Here is a 13215-nt window from a genome sequence, read left to right on the forward strand (position 1 = left end):
AGGGGGTGTGGCCAGCTTGAAAACAGCCCTCTGCCCCTCACTCAGGCTGGCCACATCCCCCCAGCGGGGACCCTCACCCCATGGGGGCATGGCCGGCTTGCAAACCACCACAGGCCCCTCGCCAAGGCCACCCCACACCCCAAGGCAACCCCCACCCTGATCCGGGACATTCTTCAGGGCAAACCAGCCGGCCCCCAACTGTGTACCAGGCCTCTATCTATACTAATAAAATGCTAATTAGACTGGGAGACCTTCTGGATGTTCTTCTGGACAAAGCCATGATGGTGGGGCCGAGGTAGAGGCAGTTAGAGGCCAAGAGGGGAGGGCAGTTGTGGGTGATCAGGCCAGGATGGGACGGCAGTTGTGAGTAATTAGGCTGGTGAGGGGCAGGGCCTTTGGGGGTAAGCAGACCAGCAGGGGGGCGCAGTTGGGGGCAAGCAGGACATCAGTGGGGGTCAGTTGGAGGTGATCAGGACAGCAGGGGCGCAGTTTGGAGTGAGCAGGCCAGCAGGGGGGCAGTTGGGGGTGAGCAGGACAGTGGGGAGGGGGGTGGGGGTAAGCAGGCCAGCAGGGGGGGCAATTGGAGGTGAGCAGGCTGGCAGGGGGGCAGTTGGGGGCGAGAAGGCTGGCAGGCAGAGTGGTTAGGGGCAATCAGGCAGGCAGGCAGGTGAGCAGTTAGGAGCCAGCAGTCCTGGATTGTGAGAGGGATGTCCGACTGCCGGTTTAGGCCTGATCCCTGTAAACCGGCAGTAGGACATTTCTCGAGGGGTCCAAGATTGGAGAGGGTGCAGGCCAGGCTGAGGGATACTGCCTTTTGTGCACAAATTTTGTGCACCAGGCCACTAGTATATATATAAAAGCCTAAGTGACCATTACGACTGGACGACCGGCTGGTAGCTATGGCGCGCATTGACTACAAGGGAGCAGACGCCCAGTGCAGGAGCTGCCTTCTGGTGGTCAGTGCACTTCCACAGCTAACCTTGCGTGGCACCTCCCCCTGGCTGACTGGCCTTGATCAGCCCTCATAGGCCCTGATCAGCAGCGAGGGAACCCACCTGTGCACAAATTTATGCACTGGGCCTCTAGTTACTATATAATTTTCTTACTGTCTGAAGTGTTAAAGGAATGTTTATATGTTAATACCTATTTGAAAATTGACACAAGAGAATAGATAGGAAGCAATAAATCTGACTATTCAAAATAAAAGAAAATATTTTTTAAATTCAGCAAATTAAATTTAAAAATAAAGAAATGTCAGGTAGAATAGTACATTCATGTTGTTTTGAGAAGTCTGATTATATGATCTCCCCTATCCTTGGGATACAGTCCTTGCTTATTACCATGGTGTGTAACAGATAATCCCACAAACCTTGGAAAAATTGATTAGGGCTGAAGGAGGGAAACATGATGCAAAGACATAGGAAATAGACCTATAAAGGTGGTTAGAGCCCCAGAAAGCCTGTCCTCCTGATGACTAACTGGTCCAAGGAAAGCCGCTGCAGCTGTGAGGGCCGAGCCCATTGCATGAATTCCATGCATCAGGCCTCTAGTATGCATATAAGACACTCAAACTGGTCCTCTGAGAGTAACTCAACTGTAGAGCAGCTTAAAAAAAAAACACACACACAAAGGAAAATGCCCAAGAAGGTAATAATATGCAGCTCTAATCAATAAAGAATATGAGACAGAATAAAGAAATGTAGAAACGCATTGATTTACTTGAAATGAAAAGAAACACCTGGAGAAAGAAGCAGGGTTATAGGGTTGGGCCCTGGGCACAGGGAATAATCATTCACAGAGTCTTACCATAGATTTGTCTGGTTTCTCCAAGTTTTGTTGATCCCCAACTGTATCAATGTATTTCTCAATTCTCCTTAAGGCCTTGGTAGACCATTATCTGTCTTTCCTTACTTATCTTTGTATCTCAAATATAAAAACACCCAAAATCTGGGCATATGTCCTCCTTGCATGGTAAAAGAGTCTAATATCAGTAGAAAGGGAATTACTTTACAATTCTATTATCTTTTAAAGCTAAGGTTCTTATTTATTTTATTTTTTATTAAATCTTCATTGTTGAGAGTATTACAGATATCCCCCTTTACCCCCCATTGTCCCCTCTACCTGGTTCCAACCCCACCCAAGGACTTTACCACCCTATTGTCTATGTACATAGGTAATGTATATCTATAATAATAAAAGTATAATAAGCTAATTACACTTGATCTTAGCCAAAAGGCCAAGAAGCGATATAATATGCTAATTAGACTGGAGAGTGGAATGACCTTCCAGACATCCTTCCAGATGAAGCCAGGGCTGCGAGGACCAAGGAAAGCCGCTGCAGCTGTGAGGGCCGAGCCCATTGCATGAATTCCATGCATCAGGCCTCTAGTATGCATATAAGATCATTGGTTAAGATCCCTCTCTGCCCACTTTTCTCTGAGATTCATCAGTCTGTTCCATGTTTCCATGCCTCTGGTTCAATTTTATTCATCAGTTTATTTTATTAGATTCCTTGTTTATTTTGACTTTTGGATTCAATTGTGGATAGATATGTATTTGTTGACATTTTATTTTTCATATTTTTATTTCTCCTTCTTCTTCTTCTTCTTCTTCTTCTTCTTCTTCTTCTTCTTCTTCTTCTTCTTCTTCTTCTTCTTCTCCTTCTTCTTCTTCCTCCCCCCTCCTCCTCCTCCTCCTCCTCCTCTTCTTCCTTCTTCTTCCTCTTCTTAAAGAATACCTTTCAACATTTCATGTAATACTGGTTTGGTGGTGATGAACTCCTTTAACTTTTTCTTGTGTGTGAAGCTCTTTATCTGACCTTCAATTCTAAATGATAGCTTTGCTAGGTAGAGTAATCATGGTTGTAGGTCCTTGGTATTCATCACTTTGAATATTTTTTGCCAATTCCTTCTGGCCTGCAAAGTGTCTGTTGAGAAATGAGAAGACATTTGTTTGGGCACTCCCTTGTGGGTAACTACCTGCTTTTTTCTTGCTGCTTTTAAGATTCTTGCTTTGTCTTTAAACCTTGGCATTTTAATTATGATGTGATTTGGTGCAGGCTTCTTTGTGTTTCTCTTGTTTGTGACTCTCTGTGCTTCCTGGACTTATAAGTCTATTTTTTTTTTTACCAGGTAGGGGAAGTTTTCTGTCATTATTTCTTCAAATAGATTTTAAATATCTTCATCTCTCTTTTCTCCTCCTGGCAGCCTCATAATGCAAATATTGGTATGCTTGATGTTGTCGCAGAGGCTCCTTACACTATCTTCATATTTTTGGATTCTTTTTTCTACTTGCTCTTCCAATTGGGTGTTTTTTGCTTCCTCATATTTCAAATCATTGACTTGATTCTCAGAATCCTCTACTGTTGAATCCCTGTAAATTATTCTTTATTTCAGTAAGTGCATGCTTAATTTCTGACTGGTCCTTTTCCATGTCTTTAAAATTTTCACTATGATCCTTGAAAGTCTCACTAAGTACCTTGAAGTTTTCTTTGAGTCCCTTAAATGTCTCATTAAGATCTGTGAACAATCTTATAACCATTGTTTTGAATCTGTATCCAATAGTTTTCTTGCTTCCAGTTTTTTCATTTGGGACATGTTTCTTTGTCTCTGCAGTTTGGCTGCTTCCCTATTTGTTTCTATGTATTAGGTAGAGCTGCTATCTCTCCTGGAATTGGTAGAATGCCCTTGTGTAGTAGGTGTCTTGTAGGGCTCAATGGCTTAGTCTCCCCAGTCACCTGAGCTGGACACTCTAGGTGCACTGCTGTGTGGGTTGTGTGTACTGTGTTGTTGTAGTTGAGCCTTGATTACTATTGGCATCACTGGGAGGAGTTGATCTCCAAGAAAATTGGCTGTGAGGACCATCTGTGACTACAGTAGAAGAGCTGTTGTGCGGGGAATACCCCTATGGAGCAGGTCTTGCTTCAGTGGGGCTTTGATGCTCACTGAGTCCTCCCCTTGAGTGTGTTGCTTGTGGATGTGTAGACTTGTAATCTGATATGGTCTGAAGCTGTCCACATGGTGCTCTGGCACTGGGGGTCTCCTGGGAGGTGCAAACTAATCTGCTGCCTGGGGCCACCCAGCAGGAGCTACTGAGCAATCTGTAGGTGGCTACTATTTGTACTGGGCTTGGAAGTGCCCGTGAGGCCAAGCTGTGAAGCTAGACAGGCTGGTGCTAGTGCTGGGTCTTAGGCCTTTTATTGATAGGTATGGGGCACACTGATGTCAACTGCTGCTTGTTTAAGAGATTTTAGGAAAGTTTGAAGCCTGAGCTAGGAGAGGCTATTCATATGGAAAAGCCACTGCAAACAGCGTGGGTGAGACTATAGATTGGATGGGACAGGGTCCCAGGGAGTCACCAGAGCAGAGTGAACAACGTGAGCCATGCTAATGGAAACTCAGATATGGATGCCAGTTAGCCAGCACAGGAACAATGACCCCTGCAAGCACCTCTGTTTGGGAGTAAGCCTCCCCAATGCCAAATAATCCAGTTCCTCTCCATATGTCCCTGGTTATCCCAATGCAGCCACCCAGCACTGGGGCTCAGAGAGAGTGGGATTATGTAAGTTCATGCGCCAGGCTTTTAAGAGGAACTGCCATGTGTCCAACAGCCTCCGCGTCACTCAGCCACAGTCCCCACTGGTTTTTACAGCCCGAAGTTACAGGGACTTCTCTTTCCAGCTCTGGAACCCTGAGCTTGGGGTCTGGTGTGGGACGGGAACCCCTTGCTTCTCACAGGAGTCCTCTGTAGCCAAGATTTTCTTCCTGATGTGGGTATAGGACCAGTCCTTTCCATGCCTCTGCCCCTCCTACTAGTCTCGATGTACTTTCTTCTTTACTTCTCTAGTTGAGGACTTCCATTCAGTCATCTTTCAGGCGGTTCTGAATGATGGTCGTTCTATATTTTAGTTGTAATTTTGGTGTGGTTGTGGGAGGTGGTGGGTACTAGCATTTACCTACACCACCATCTTGGTTCTCTTCCCAGCAGCTAAGATTTTTAAAGACAGGGACCATATATCTACCACATTTTGTCATGTTAATAAGGTAACAGAATAAAAACAGCTTTAGTGAGTTTGTCTGCATAGATTTCCTCATTTAGAACTCTCTCTAGCAGAGAGGCTTTCCAATATGTTGGTATTATTCATCTGATATCTTTGCATGAGATATTGTGTGAATCCAAAGCCATAAAATATTGAACCCAAGTCAGGAAACCTTGATCATAATCAGAACTCACCACTGACAAGGAGTTGTTGGTAACTTAGGAAAAATCATCCAAACTTTCTCAGCTTCAGCTTCTTAATTGTGGGCTTCCTGTGTTTTGACTTAAGGGTGTTGTAAAAATAAAATTAGAGGACATATGTGGAAGTACTTTGTAAATTTGATATGTCATGCAAATATAGCTGATAAAGCTCTAGAACCTCAGAGGTGGGAGGGACTTTGCAGCATCTCAGATAGACCCAATTCAGAATAATTTTTGATGCTTTTAATCTGTTATAACTTTTACTTATCCTCTGACTTCCATTACCTAAGTCAGTGGTCGGCAAACTCATTAGTCAACAGAGCCAAATATCAACAGTACAACGATTGAAATTTCTTTTGAGAGCCAAATTTTTTAAACTTAAACTTCTTCTAATGCCACTTCTTCAAAATAGACTCGCCCAGGCTGTGGTATTTTGTGGAAGAGCCACATTCAAGGGGCCAAAGAGCCGCATGTGGCTCGCAAGTTGCAGTTTGCCAACCACGGACCGAAGTCATTTAAATATGGATAATGTCTTTGCATATCTCATTGAAATGAATTTCCTGATATTCCTAAAACAACATTCGAAACAAAGGCTAGATTTGTTTTTTCTCTAGTTAACACATAAATGCAGAGGAAAGAAGGATTTAACCTTAAACTCCATAAATACAAAGTTATTGACAGAAAGCATGGGAATCATTTGTATGTATTACCAGACATGTTGATATCAAATGGGATTTGGGCTGGGCAGAAACTTAAACTGGTGGATGGGGCTGTGTTCCTTCCTCCCTCCCTCCCTTCCTCATGCTCCTCTCCCTATGTTCCCAGGGCTTCTTCCCCTGTGCTCTGTGGCAGCAACACACCTTAAGTTTGACCTTTTACTCCTTCTACCCGCCTTCAAGAATGTGTGTTTTCTGGGCTGTGCCAAAAATAACCAGACTTAATGAAGAAAGTGCCTGCTAAGAGCAGAATACATTTCTCACCTTGAAGAACATCAATATGTTAAAAGCTGCCTGAATAGTGGTGGTGAGCATCATGAATTGAAGAAACTTTCACTAACATTGGCAATTCCATTCAGCAACTCCTAAGGTCCTTACAAAAGACTCCTCCTTTGAGGCTCAGGTGTAGGCCAAGAAGCAAGTTAGCTCTCCACACAAAAGATGTAGCTGTGTAGCTGTGTTGTGTGTGTGTGTGTGTGTGTGTGTGTGTGTATTTGTCCGTCTGTCTATCTGTCTTGAAAAATAAAACCACCTAGATATTCGTTAGCCATCTCATTTTTACTATAACCTGTGAATGAAATTACTTTTTAAAATGATTAAATCTTCCCTATTTGGGGCAGACAGTTGTCCAATATGTGTCAGAGAATGATTTTTCTAATCATCGACAGGCCTTTTATTGATGTGGCCAGCAGGAACCAAGCTGGAGAAATATTGTTTATTCATGATCCAAAATGCATTCTGATATCTTGCTAGGCCCAGATGTTCATATTCATAGATATAATCTTGATACCAGAGCCCAAATCAACATTATGCTGGAAGATTAAATTCCTCAAATTCAGCCCTTATTATGGTTACTCCCCTGGGAAAATGTATATCTCCTTCCTCCCTCACCTCCAACAATCTCTAGATTACAAAATGAGCACTTTAAAAACATCAAATAGAATGGAAATGCATTTGGAGCAGTGGGATTTTAAGCCTTAGCAAGAGCCAGGAGACCTAAATGTCCTAGTCATATGAAGCCCTCTCTGCAGCTGAGCTATGACGGTAATAGCAAAGAAAATATTGCAGAATTCAGTTAGAAAAGATACAGAGGACAATCTAAGAAATGCAAAAATAATGATTAATGGGATAAATGTGAGATCAGATAAATAAGGGTTATAAGATTAAAGTTTTACTGTGCCACAGAAAATGAGTCCCAGGGCTGAGTTACTAATTTATTATTAATAATTAGTGGAGTTTTATTGAATTCTCAAATTTTTACAGTCTTTCTCTTTAGCCTCAATAATTTCAGTCAAAGGAGGGTCAATTCAAATGGAGTTATAGCTATGCTCTGCTTCAAAAATATGAAAAGCTATTTTAAACAAGATTCCAGTGCTTTGCCTTATACTGAAAACCAAGTATGTACCAGTAAGTGGACTAATACTCGTGATTTGAAAGTTTTGTTAGATTTAAAGATGTTCTTAATTCTAAGGGTGATTGACCACACACTGAGAAACCAGAGAGTTTAGAAGAATATCTATTCCTAAAACGTTTTCAAACATCAATGTAATGTAAAAAAAATAATTTTTGTTCCTTTCATACTTAGTTTATTTCCATGATTTTATCTTCCTAGTGAAAGAGTGAACCATTTGGATAGACACTGAGATAGTTACTAGTTACAATCTTGAAAGCAAAATAGTTACATGTATTCAATAAGAATTATAATTATACAATACATTAAACATCAATAATGCATAATTTATAGTAGACTGATTTTCCCCAGAATAAATTAAATATTCTTTTAGAATGTAGTTCTTTTAATTTAGATTACCTAATATTAAGTGACAAGTGTAAATAGTTTTTTTGTTTTTTATTTGTTTGTTTGTTTTTAGCCACTAAGATGTTAATATCTGAGTGCATTTTTTTTTTTAGCTGTATTAAGATTCAGGAATCCTTGCAATGCCTCATCATAAAATTATATTTAGGATCATGTTAAAAAAATCAGGCAAGTTGCATGGTATCATTGAATTCTAGCCTCTTATTTTTGCTCTAAATTTGACCTACAAAATGCTAAGGTGTTCTGCTAAGTGCTCACTTTAACTTATGTTCCTGTTGACTTTAAACGAATAGACAGATTTTCTCCAGTAAAATGAATTTATTTAGAAACAACAAAGAATTTTAACTTGGGACGCGGTTTAATGGTGAACCATGCACAAGTCTGGTCATAAAAATTGACCTTGAGAAACAAGGGAGAGGAAACACTTTTGCAGAGAATAAGATTTGAACAGAATTCTTTCTGTGGAACTCAGCAATTCACAGAAGGGTGTGTGAGCTCCTCCTGCTGGCCTCCCAACTTTATTTTCAATGAGGTTTCTTGTATATTAATTTGTACATTCCCAATCAAAATTACACACACACACACACACACACACACACACACACACACACACACACACACTTGATTATAAAGCTTGAATGGGTTCAGGACAGGTCTCCACAAGCTGTGCCACTTTTGCCTGTGGATTATTTTTAGCTGAAGGCAATTGAGACCCTGAGGGCTCAAGAGAAACCTTTACCTCTCCCTTAAAGAATTTAAATTGGGGGTATTGTTCATAGTAAGAATTACTACCAGGAATAAATTTTTATGACCTATCTGTATGGCAAGGCAAATATCTGATTACTTAACACCTTCTCTTTTTATTATTCTGTAACTTACCCTCCTCCCCTCTGAAGCCCAGGGCACTATCCTATTTTTTGGCTCAAGATGGCATGTATATCTTATTTTGCTTTTCTGTCTTTGAGCCTCTGATGTATATGGAGTTCCCATATGTGGGAACTCTAATCAGTGTATGCTGGATTGTCAAGGCCAATTGAGTGTGGGGGCCCTGTCCAGAGTACGTCGGATGTTGAAGGCCAATCTGAGCAAGGACACAGCGATTGTATCATACACACTGCGCAAGTGTACCCTTCTATAACCCAAAGATTGAGGTTATTATTTGGCAAGAAGCCTCTTTTGTCTAAGTTAGCATAAACTATGTTACTGACCAGCCAGTGCAGGCCTGCACAGTTGTGGGAAGAGGCATTACTGACCAGCCAGGGCTGGCTGTGTTTGTTAGGATGGCTCCTGTGTTTACTACTGTATTAGTAAGAGCTACCTCTGTAAGGCTACTTTGAAGAACTGCTGGGCTAATGGTTCCTTAGTAGCAATGGCTACTTGAGCTGCAATAAAGACTCTCTTATACTAGTATGCCTATAACTTCTTGTGTCTTCTCTGTCTAATACCCGGTATCCAAGGAGGTCCAGCCCCTGGCAGAGGGGCTTGGACCCAACCCCATACATATTAAATTAATTTTTTTCTTCTGTTAATCTGTCTGATGTCAATTTGATTATGAGACCAGCTAAGAGAACCTTTATAGGGTAGAGGCAAATTCTCCTTCCCAATAGCTTTTTGAATTTTTTTTCTCTTCACAAAAACAATATGTGTTTCTTTTTGGATTTTTAAAATTATATGTAAGCAATGCAAGGGGAAAAAAAACCTACTCCAAACATGACCACTTATAGATGGGCACAGTTAATATTTTTGCTTGCTTCCATTTTTCAGAGAAGAGTAAATGTGTGTGTGTGTGTTTACATATTATTATACTAGGGGCCTGGTGCATGAAATTCTTGCACGGTGGGAGGGAGTGTCCCTCAGCCCAGCCTGCACCCTCTCCAATCTGGGACACCTCGAGTGAAGTCTGACTGCCCAATCAGGCCTAAACGGGCAGTCGGACATCCCTCTCATAATCCAGGACTGCTGGCTCCCAAACACTCACCTCCCTGCCTGGCCCCTAACCGCTTCTGCCTGCCAGCCTGATCACCCCCTAATCATTCCCCTGCCAGCCTAATCAATGTCTAACTGCTCACCTGCCAGCCTGATTGTCCCTAACTGCCCTCCCCTGTGGGCCTGGACACCCCTAACTGTCCTCCCCTGCAGGCCTGGTTGCTCCCAACTGCCCACCCCTGCTGGCCTGCTTGTTCCCAACAGCCCTCCCCTGCAGGCCTGGTCACCCCTAACTGCCCTCCCCTGCAGGACTTGTCCCTCCCAACTGACCTCCTCTGCAGGCCTGGTCTCCCCCAATTGCCCTCCCCTGCCAGTCTGGTCACCTCAACTGCCCTCCCCTGCTGTCCTGTTTCACCCCAACTTCCCTCCCCTGCAGGCCTGGTCCCCCCAACTGCCCTCCCCTGCAGGCCTGGTCCCCCCCAACTGCCCTCCCCTGCAGGCATGGTACCCCCAACTGCCCTCCCCTGCAGGCCTGGTCACCCCTAACTGCCCTCCCCTGCAGGACTTGTCCCTCCCAACTGACCTCCTCTGCAGGCCTGGTCTCCCCCAATTGCCCTCCCCTGCCAGTCTGGTCACCTCAACTGCCCTCCCCTGCTGTCCTGTTTCACCCCAACTTCCCTCCCCTGCAGGCCTGGTCCCCCCAACTGCCCTCCCCTGCAGGCCTGGTCCCCCCCAACTGCCCTCCCCTGCAGGCATGGTACCCCCAACTGCCCTCCCCTGCAGGCCTGGTCTCCCCAAACTGCCCTCCCTTGCAGGACTTGTTCCACCCAACTGACCTCCCCTGCAGGCCTGGTACCCCCAATTGCCTTCCCTTCCCAGCCCGGTCACCCCCAACTGCCCTCCCCTGCCGGCCTGTTTCACCCCAACTTCTCTCCCCTGCAGGCCTGGTCCCCCCCAACTGCCATCCTCTGCAGGCATGGTAGCTCCAACTGCCCTCCCCTGCAGGCCTGGGTCCCCCACAACTATCCTCCTTTGCAGGCCTGGTTACCCCCAACTGCCCTCTCCTGCAGGCCTGGTCCCCTCCAACTGCCCTCCCCTGCAGGACTTGTCCCTCCCAACTGACCTCCTCTGCAGGCTTGGTCCCTCCCGATTGCCCTCCCCTGCCGGCCCGGTCACCCCCAACTGCCCTCCCCTCCCAGCTTATTTCACCCCAACTGCCATCCCCTGCAGGCCTGGCAACCCCCAACTGCCTTCCCCTGCAGGCCTGGTCCCCCCCAACTGCCCTCCCCTGCAGGCCTAGGTCCCCCCCAACTGTCCTCCTCTGCAGGCCTGGTCACCCCTAACTGCCCTCTCCTGCAGGCCTGGGTCCCCCCCACTGTACTCTTCTGCTGGCCTGATTGCTCACAACTGCCCTCCCTGCTGGTCATCTTGTGGCGGCCATCTTGTGTCCACATGGGGGCGGCCATCTTTGATCACATGGGGCGGCCATCTTGTGTGTTGGAGTGATGGTCAATTTGCATATTACTCTTTTATTAGATAGTATGTTTTGCTTCACCCACCAATCTTACCTAATAATAGACAAACATGTAAATTGACCGTACCTCCGCTATGCCAAACAAAGATGGCAGTTAATTTGCATACGCAGGTGGGGCGGGCAGCGCCATAGCCCACTCCTGGGAGTCCGGGTCCATCAGGGGCGGGGGAGGCCGGGCAGGCAGTGCCAGATGCCGCCCACAAGGAACCAATCCATCAGGGCCTGGGGAGGTGGGGTGGGCAGCGCCAGATGCTATCCAAGGGGTCCGGTTCTATCGCAGGCCCCAGGAGGGGCAGCGGGCCCGCCTAGCCACTCCTGTGGGGCCCTGGGAACATTGCTGCCCTGGGGAGGCGTGACTGGGCCTGCTTAGCCACTCCTGTGGGGCCCGTGAACATCGCAGGCCCTGGGAGGGGCAGCGGGCCTGCCTAGCCACTCCCATGGGGCCCAGGAACATCGCAGGCATGGGGTTGCTGAGACCCAGACCAGGCCTCTGGCCACAGATTCACAGCTTCTTGGAGACCGAGGGCAGGGATCTGCCTCACCTGCAGAGAGAGAGAGGTTCTGCAGTGGCCCCAAGATGTGGGTGGGCCCAGCCAGGGATCAAGGGGCATGGAAGGATGCTCACGCGGAGGGGCAAGGACCCGCAGCCCTGAGGCCGGGGCTGAGGGGCGGTGCCACCTCAGTGGAGGGGTGCCGCACTGCAGGGTACCGGGCTGACTGACATGATTCAGAGAAGCTCCCAGTGCTAACTGGCCTCGCCCAGGCGGCCTTTGCACTTCAGAGGCAGCGACTCCTGCTCCCGCCTTGACCCAAAAGCAAGCCTGCACCGCCCTGCCCCAAGGCAGAGCATGCCTTGGCAGTGAGTGCGAAGCCTTCCACCTGCTCCAGAGAAGGGGGCGCAGTAAAGAATGGGGGCAGGGGACCGCGGAGAGGAAAGAATGTGGAGTATCCACAATGAAGAGGTGCTTGAGAAAGAGGCTCGGAAGCCTGACGGGAAGGTTTGTTCTGTTTGCCTGGCGGCTGCCCCTTAGGAAGGACAAGAGAGCATGGCTCTGAGGGCTCCCTGTACGGTGAGTCAAGTTTTACAGCCAACTGGAATTGGCCTCAGTTTCCTGGTCTGTAAAATGGATTAAGCATGTCCTAGTGCCTTCACTGAGCTTGGATGGCCAATTGAGATGGTATGTAAGAAAAATGAGTGAAGAAGTGAGAAAGACCAAGAAAGGCGAACAATACAAAAGAAAGACTGGAAGGAACCTGTAAACCCATTGTCACTTAAATAGGGAATATAGTCTATAGTATTGTAATGATGGTATAATGCCAGGTGGGTACTGGAAATATCGGGGAACACTTTGTAAAGTATATGATTGTCTAACCACTATTCTGTAACTAATATAAAACCTGAAAACAATACAAAATAATATTGAATATAAAGAAATGAAAATTGGAGTGAAATTTTTATAAATTTCAAAGTTTAAATAGAAGCTATAAAGGAAGGAACGGGGAGAATAAAAATAGTGTTTTTCATTTTACCACTTTATTATCTTTTCAGTACATGAAAAAGACAGTTGTCTTTATATTGTGATTTTATAATTTTCTAAGTCATTATCTCATTTTAATTTCAGGTCAACTTAAAGACAAGATAATTATTCCCTCTACTATTCAAAGAAAGGAAATCTTGGTGTCTGGTCCCAATGATTCAATCGTCAAGCCCTTATTGTAAAGCAGGGTTAGTAAAATTTTCTGTGAAGAGTCATATCTATATTAATAAAAGCCTTGGGGGTGATCTGGCCAGCAGGGAAGGGTTGTTGGGGGCAATTAAGCCAGCAGAGGAGCAGTGAGGTGTCAATCAGGTCAGCAAGGGAGCAGTTAGGGGGCAATTAGGCAGGCAGGTGAGCAGTTAGGAGCCAGCGGTCCCGGATTGTTAGAGGGATGTCCGACTGCAGGTTTAGGCCTGATCAATCCTAAACCTGCAGTCGGACATCCCC

Source organism: Cnephaeus nilssonii, assembly GCF_951640355.1.
Source record: "Cnephaeus nilssonii genome assembly, chromosome: 3".
Taxonomy (NCBI): Eukaryota; Metazoa; Chordata; class Mammalia; order Chiroptera; family Vespertilionidae; genus Cnephaeus; species Cnephaeus nilssonii.